This window comes from Dreissena polymorpha, chromosome 5 (genome assembly GCF_020536995.1).
Source record: "Dreissena polymorpha isolate Duluth1 chromosome 5, UMN_Dpol_1.0, whole genome shotgun sequence".
NCBI classification, from domain to species: Eukaryota; Metazoa; Mollusca; class Bivalvia; order Myida; family Dreissenidae; genus Dreissena; species Dreissena polymorpha.
This window is the reverse complement of record NC_068359.1, coordinates 74,582,570-74,591,868: the sequence shown is the minus strand read 5'-3', so window position 1 is coordinate 74,591,868 and position 9,299 is coordinate 74,582,570.

Sequence of the window (9,299 nt, the reverse complement as noted above, 5' to 3'; positions counted from 1 at the left end):
CTTACTGGCTGTGGAATGAAATCGACTTCCGAAAATGATTGAATCCGTCGATGTAATATAGGACTGAAATATAGGCGGAATCAGCGATTAGATAAAACCCGAACCATCTGTTCAGCAACGTGGATTGCATCTTAAACCACCACCATATTTAAGTGATTCATTTCGCTGCATGTTCGTATTTCTTCAATTTTGATATGTCTCAAAATACAAATGAATATAGACACACTACTAGTCTTTACTTACATTATATGTTTTCCTGTGACTTTATGTCTTCTTATGTTTGAGTATTAAGTGTCTTTAACGAAAAACAGAGACATATACGCTCGAAAGTGTGTACTTATTTATTGTAATGCGATTTTGGTTGTGTTTACTTGTCTTTTCTTTGGAGCATTTACATGTAGGCTAAATTTCTGCAGGCTGTAATTAAAAAACCTTGAAATCTGTGACACGAAATTCTACAATTTTAGTAATAAAGTTCAAACTTTCTTAAAGACATTTACCAAATTAAATCGTCATCTGTCTTTTTTGCTACAAAGATGCACACGAATATTATATTGCGCTTAAGATAATAGTGTAATAACATCAACATGATTTGTATGTTACTGTGTTAAAGGCGTTCGCAGAAAAATGTATGTGTGCATGTACACGCTTTTGAACTGTTTACATCTATTGGCGTCTTTAAACAAATTTTAATGAGGCAAAACAGTCCATTTACTAATAACTGATTTTTATGTTTTGTGATATAGTTTGGTTATGTAGTTGGTTTTGCCAACCAGGTATAGGATGTTATTCAACATATTAGTAGTACACGCTTACCGAGTTTTCCATATGCATATGTTTATTGCTACAATACAATGTTTAAAAACATGATAACAATTTGTAGTTATATGTTAAAGCGTATGGTTTAGAACTATTTGATTTTTGTATTGAGAGTGTATTGCGACTTAAAATATGGAACATTATAGCGGTGCTATGCCAAACAGAGTTCGATATTGCCTTCCGTTGCATCATATTCACCAGGTTAAAAGTGTTAATCTTTAATAATGTCTTGTGGTGACACGGCAATCGGTAACTGACGTCTAGTTAATTTCCGTTGGTTTGTATGAATAATAAGTGTTCGGTGATGTCTACGTAGTGTTTTAATTTGTCGTATTCATCTGATGAAGGTAACGTTATAGTGATGTAGCATTTTAGTTGTTTAACCTACAATACTATACTTTTACCGGCGCCAACGATGACATATCGATGGTCACAATTTAAAATACCGAACCTACAAAAACGCAAGTTTTCAGGAGACGTATTTTTGTTAAACATTTCTTACACAAAATCAAATAAATATTATTTTTAACATTTTTGAAAGTGTCTCATGATGGAGCATGTTCGTATGAAATTATTTTGACGTTAAGTTAATAAATCTGCTGTAAAATGTATCTTCGTCATTTAGACTTGCATTTATGTGATACTTCGGCAAATTGCACAGCTTATTGTAATGGATTTTGTTTCAATAGAATTATATATTCCACTGTTTTCCATTATATATAGAAAAGCAATGCGTGTTTTTTTCTGTTTTACACGGTGGCACAGAGGTGACAACCGCAATTCTTGATTTATATTGTGGCCTCAACATAGTAACTTGTGGGAATAACTTATAGAATTGTGGGAACAACTTCATAAGTTGTGGCTTCAACTTAATAACTTGTGGAAACAACAAAGTACGTTGTCCCCACAACTTATTAAATTGAGGCCTCAGCTTAGTAACGTGTGGCTACTACAATTTCATAACTTGTTCCCAAAACTTATTAAGTTGTGGCCTCAATTTAGTAATTTGTTCATTTAAGTTATTACTTCAACTTAATAACTTGCGGGAACAACTTATTAAGTTTAGGCTTCAGCTTAGAAAGTTGTGGCGACAACTTCATAACTTGGTCCCACAACTTATTAGTTGTTGCCTCAACTAAATAATCTGTGGGACCAACTAACTAAGTTACGGTCACTACTTTAAGTTTAACCAATAAGATTGGCCGTTTCATCTTTACCGTTTTATCACAATTAGTACCTCTTATACTACTAGGTACTCGGGTTCGAGCGCCGGTCTGAGCACTATCTCTCTGTTAGTTATAGATCCGCAGTTCGAGCCCTGTCTGAGCACTTGCCATGTAAGCCATTGATTCCAGATTTGAGCCCCTATCTGAGCAATCGCTAAGTTAGCGACTGGGTTCAGGTTTCGAACCCTGGTGTGAAAACTAGCCACATAAGCGACGGATTCCGGTTTCGAATCAAGGCCTGATAGCTCTTTTTTAAAACGATGGTTCTTTGGGTTTTAGCCCCAGTCTAAGGACTTGCCCTGTTAGCTAATGGGACCCCAGTCTGAGCATTCGCACCCTACGTAACGGGTCCCGATTAGGAGGCCCTGCCTGAGCACTCACCCTGTATGCTATGGGCCCCGGGCTCAAATCCCGGTTGAAGTACTTACCATTTAAGCGAACGGATCCTGATCTAAGTCTTAGTCTTAGCGCCAGACCCAAACAACCAAGCACACATCAATATGTTCTTCAAAATAAGCGGGATTTATAGCTTACATGGATAGCGCTCAGACCGGCGCTCGAACCCGAACACCCATAGCTTGCGAGGCGAGCTCTCATTCCGGGACTCGAAACCAGGAAATGTTACTTACGAAGCTAGTGCTTATTTCGGCAACCGGTCGCTTAGAAGGCGAGTGCTCAGTATGGTATGTTAGCGACGGCTGTTTGGTTCGAGTTCCTGTGAGAACCCGTAGCTTTCGGTGCGAACGCTCAGACTGAGGGTCGCAACCGGGATCCTTCCCTTACTGGGCAAGTGGTAAGACACAGGCTTGAACCCGGGTTCCATAGCTTTCAGGGCTAGTACTCAGACTGGGGCTCGATTCCGGGACCCGACACTGTTCGCACATCGGAATTCAAGCCTTCGCTTATAGGGTAAGTCCTCAAACCGAGGCTCGATCTAGAGACCCAAAGCTTCTTTCATGGCTAGTACTCGTACAGTGATTCGGACTCCAGGACCGTCGAAAACTCCAAATTAGCTTTAAAGACTAGTTCTCTTACCGTGATTCGAACCCAGGGACCGTCGAAAACTAAGGCATCTAGCACTCGCCTCGTAAGCGATGGTTTCCGGGATCAAGCCCCGGTCAGAGCTATCGCCCTTTACGAGAAGGGCCCAGGGTTAGAATCCAGAAACCATGGACCACTCTTTTATGAAGCGAATGCTTCGGGACTCGAAACCGGGATCCGACGCTTACGTTGCTAGTGCTCAGACCGCGGATGGAACCCTGAACCCAGTCGCTAACAAGGCAAGTGCTCAGACAGGGGTTCAATCCCGGGATCCATAGCTTACAGGGATAGTGCTCAAACCGGCGCTTAAACCCGAACACACAATAGTTCGATTATAAGGGTACTAACAGTGATAAAACGGTAAAGATGAAACGGCCTATCTGATTGGTTAAGTTGTTTCCACAACTAATTAAGTTGTGGTCTCAGCTTAGTAACTTGCGGCCAGAAGTTATTAAGTTGAAGGAACAACTTATTATGTTGAGACGTCAACTTAATAAGTTGTAGGAACAAGCTATGAGTTGTGGCCACAAGTAACTAAGTTAAGGCCTCGACATTTTATACTAATTTGATCTCTTTTTGCGTTCATTAATGCTATAATGTACATCATTGAATTATTCTATCAGCAAAAGTTTACGTTTCGTCAATTTACCTTAAAAATACATGGCTATATTGATACTTTATGTATTAATTAGCGCGCAAAATGCCGAAGTTACATTTTTTGCAGCTTCGTCCTTTTGACTTCAACCAATTGCGGTTCGTCATTACATCACATGACTTTTTTGAGCTGTTGCGATTGGTTAACTAATTCGTTATTGTGGGGGTATATGCGCATTGATTTTTCCGCTTTGCACAGTATCAAAATTGCGAAGGCCAAAAAATGTAGGTTCGGCATTTTGAATTGTGACCATCGATATACACTTGATTGCTTTCTCTGGGACACGAAACGCAGAACGTTATATAATGTCCTCAGAGGTTGTTGATGCATTTGTACACATACAATTATTTCATGAATATTAGTTACGTTCACGAAAATTATCTGATAAAAAAAACACATCTAAATCCACGTAGGCATTTGTATATGCATTTTAATCTACTTTAAGGAAAGCATTTCACACATATTTATGTTTATTATACCTCACATTTATCCACAATGCTAAATTCCCATAGGCCATCGTGACATAGAAATACTGTCAGACCCAGCGAGAAAAAATGTACTGTCCAAAAAGTACTGTCGCCCGCTACCTTAGCAATCACGTGCGGAATGACTTTACTTTGATTCTTCGCGCACTGTTTATGAATGAAGACGACGTCATTTGATTTTCATTGCTGTGGTGACGTCACGTTTTCGCTGAAAAGGGAAGTACGTTCGATTTATATAATTCTCATGTATAACCTTAAAATCGCGGATAGCTTATTAATGAAATCGTGTTAGAATCGAAATAATCGACGTTTGAAATAATAGCATTGAAGAAAATTGTTTGAACTTTATACAATGTTACTGTTAAACTTAGAAAACACTTTAAGATACATAGTTAATTCTTTTTTACTATTGAATTTTTATTTTCTGTGATAAGAAATTGACTGTGTTAACCAGTGTACATTAAGTATTGTTATCAAAATATTTATGGCTGTTAATTGCTGATATTAATTACAATTACCGAATATTAAAGTTGTTCATGGTTCATATAAATTGTTCAAGTTCGAATAGTTTTTTCGGTATTATAAAATAAATATTACATGTCTGACAGGGTGACGGTAAATTTATCAACTTTCGGAAAAATACAGTCAGCCGTGTAATATTTTTATAATGTAGCATGTGCTTATGCATACACATATTAAGTTGGTTTGATATGGTGACCGACCTTAATTGTAATGACCACATCATACCGATAGATCGCCAAACTGTCTTAATGATGAGTAAAATATTCGTACTAACAAATTTTAGTAAGATGAAAAGGCAAGTCTACTGTGTTTTGGTGTTCCAGGTTTTCGATATTTAAATAACTCATACAAAAATGTGGATGATTAAGAAAATTTATTTTTCTGCTGAAAAAGATGGGTTTGTTAAAGAAAACACATCATGACGATAACTTCCGACATGAGTTGCGAGAGTTTTACTAATAGTGGTTGATAAAGTGGTATGATCATTTACTATGTTATTTTGACAAGTTTGTTGATGCATATTTGACATATTAAAGGGATTGAACCTTGATTAACGTTTATTTGTTGGAAACATATATTCAGTTTTCATAAAAAATCGCTGTTTTCATCTGGACGGGGACGATTATATCATGAACAAAAAATCAAAATAGGCAAATTTAATTCAAACTCAGCGAGGCCAGACTCGGTCATAATTTATGGAATAAACAAATAATATTGGACGCACCTTTTTAACTTTGTTCAAGGACTGGTGGAAGTTGTCTTCGAGTTATTTGAATCACATTTAAGTAGCCTCCATGAATCAAGATTGGAAGTTACTAAGACATGCATATTTGCGAAGGTAAAGTTGAAGATTGATGTGAGTACAGCATTTCATGCTCTTACCGATTCAGCTTAGCAGATTGTTAGGGCGATAATTTGATGGTGATGAAGGACCTGCATTATTGACGATATATTTAACACAAGCAATTTTCCAGGGAAATACGTTTTATACAAGAGCTTCTAGAAGAATCGTGAGATCGGAACAGGTCATTAGTTTATTCTATGTTTCAGTAATCCTTGGCCTTCACTGTCGGAGCCACCGGCTTAACTCGAGTCTTGAATAGAGAGGGAGGCTCTCTTGTCTTACGCAGTAATACACATTCTGTATAACGGCAATTCCGTTCAGAAATTGGTGCTTTAACATAATCTCTATCTTCGATGTGGAGTAAGAGTTGTGGCTAAGGAAAGCAAATGGTTTTCGTTGTAACTCTATGCGGTTTCGTATAGTGTCAATATTGTTTTAGATAGTGTTTTGTTTGCAATGTTTCCAATTCAAGACATACCTAAATCGTTATCTTTGATATATTTTTGCACATATATGTGTGCTATTTGTTTAGCCTGTTGAATATATATTATCACTGATTTTTGCTTTCGTTTAAAGTTTGTTCGTGCATCAGGTGTTTTAAACCTCTTGGATGTTGAATTAATTGTTTGATCATTTTTTAAACATTGACAGAACGGAATATGTCATCCTTAAAAATGGCCGACTTGTACTTGTTTTGCTATAATAAGCTCGCTATTATTACCTTACCATATGGTACATGATAAATAACCAAACGGGTGATATTTTGGGAATACACATGTCAGTCACTAAGTAAATTACATACATGTTTTACTTATGGTCATTTTTTTATCGTTTAAATATGCTTTTATTTCATATTGTATTGGATATCAAAATATACAAATATATTGCATTATGACGTCATTTGACCAGATATTAATTTACCTCGGGCTCATGTTTACAACAATTGAATTATGTAACTATGCTTAAACATAATCTTTAACAAATGATATGGCAATTGTTTACGAGGTCTAACATTCGACGGCAACATTGCGATTTTATGTTTGAAAGAGCATACCGGTAATACACATTTTCCGCGACATTGTGTGGGTGCGTTTTAAAGGCGAGTGTCAATCACATTATTATATCTCTTGGGATTTTATGCAGAATATCTTAATATCTTCCAGGGGTTTAAAATATAAATGCACATTGGGGAAATGTGTACATCGAAGCGTCAACGAAAATTGTATTATTCCTGACTAATGCGATACCGAACATAGAAGGCCTGGATTTTAATAGTAATTTATTTGCTTACATCAACTTCGAATGGATCGTTTAAAAAACAACTTAAGTCCATAATTCATATTATTCGATCTTACCGGTGTTGTAACTACAGCGTCTTATACACTTGCGTTCTTCAAAACACAAACATGTCATTCATTGTACACCGACAAAGGGTGTGGTTAAAATAACAGAGTGCAAAATTATACTTGACATGAGTTTTAGAGGGATTTATGCCAGGAATCAGTTTTGACATCTAAACATTACTAGTTAATATAAACGCAGTTAAACCCTAGCTTCCGCCGCCAGTTGAGAAATCATATTCTAAATTTATTCGAGGTTCTTTATTGATAGGATCCTATAGCGCATGTTCAGTCGTGTATTGTGTTAAATGAATATAAACTCACTGCAACAAATGGGCTAAATTAAGCATACATCGTAAATTTCATATCCGAAACAACTGACAACTTACATGCTTTCTGTTATTACTAGTATGTTATACTATGTTATGGTAAATAACAATTGTTCAATCAAATAAAAAATCAATAAATAGTATATTTACAATGGACAGAACCCAGTTTAGTATTTAACAAAACTACCTGTAGTCCAAATAAGAAAGTAATTAATGCTATGCTAGAGGTAAATTGTTAAAACGCGCACTTTAATACTTAGGGAACATCCGTAGCTTTTACTGAGAAACACGAAATTGCATGGTGATAAATGCTTCATGCTTACATATCAACACCACGAAACATTTTGTTGAAACTAATGATCAAATTTATTGGTAACTACACCAGAGGGAAAAATAACAGGTGTGTTTAAAAAGTCGTCAGTCAAAATCGTCGAATTTGTGCTGAAGATGATGAAGTTGATACGTATGATTCTACTGCCACTGAAGGCTCAATAAAACATCGTAATTAACTAAACGATTAGTGTTAAGACGTTATTGCAATACCGACTTATTTAGGGAGTTGAATAAAAAGTTACTACTTAGGATCATACTGTGATTTATATTGATGTAATTTAAACATTGATGATATATGTTTTAGAAATATTTTGAAAAAGAGCACATCTGTGGAAATATCGTCTAACATAAATGACTCATACTTGTCGTGGAGTATAGTTTACTGCGCTATTTTACCAGATCTTTTCAAACAATTAAAACAAAACGGATTACGATAACAAAATCTGGCAGAAACATGTCTGATGACAACGGGCCACAACTTTTGCGTAATTGGGTAGAAAACCATGTATACAGGTAAAAAAATCGATTTAACCAAGGGTGATTGCCATGCCATCGTCCTATTAAGGAATCAGTATGTTTAATCTCAGGCAAGAGCAATCAAAGGTGTGAAATCTTTTTTTATTTCAAAGTAAAAAAAATATGTTGATATCAATAAAAAAATTACTTTCCCTATCTAAATTTTTGGATACGAATACAAATTATTTGCAAGTGTCAGAAAACTTAACGTAGTTACGGTATGCAATCAGAGTTTAAAGGGATCTTTTCACGTTTTGGTAGATTGACAAAATTGAAAAAAAGTTGTTTCAAATTCGCAAATTGAACATTTACCATGGTCTAATATAGCCATTATATGCATCTTTTGACGATTTAAACACCTGAAAATTATAGAGCGTTGCAACGCGAAACGATTGAATAATTTGGAGAGTTCTGTTGTTGTCGTTTAATTTTGTGAAACTACGAAGATTGCTTATATAAAGTATAAAATACGTCTCTCATACATACTTGGCAGGATGGCCGAGCGGTCTAATTGGCTTTTACTCCAGGACTCCGGGGGACACTGGTTCGAGCCCTGCTGCGGGCTACTTTTTTTTCCTTTTTTAATTTTATTCTTGATTTTTTACTGGAACTTTTTAGTCTCAATGTTTACATTTATCAATATAAAGCATTTAATGACAAACTTCAAAACATGCCAAAATCTGTGAAAAGGCCCCTTTAATTCTAATACTTTGTTGAGTTATGCTTTTTGCTTGATAAACTATCCTAAAGTGCATTGCATTAAAAATGACTTGTTTACATACCCAATAAATAAACTCTATTGTCCAGTTAAATACCTAATTATCCATATATGATCAGGAGACTTATTTATATTCATTGGAGTACGATGTACACCATAGGCCGTACAATGTACAAACTTGATCAAAATACTTTTGTTTTGTATTATTACAAAGGACAACAAGTTGAATTCGTCCAAAATATAAAGTTATAATTTCAGAGAAACATACTTTTCCGTACAATTAAATGACCACGATGTGTTTGACAAGGGCGGTCCACGTGGAATACAAGCTGGTTTTAAATAATTCAAAAGTTAATGCTCAATGGCGGTGAATACTTGCTGTAGTAAATTATCCACTGGGAAGCAGAACAGGCCTGTTGATATAACAATTAGATTAATTCTGTTTGTATTATAAAAATTGAATTAATAATC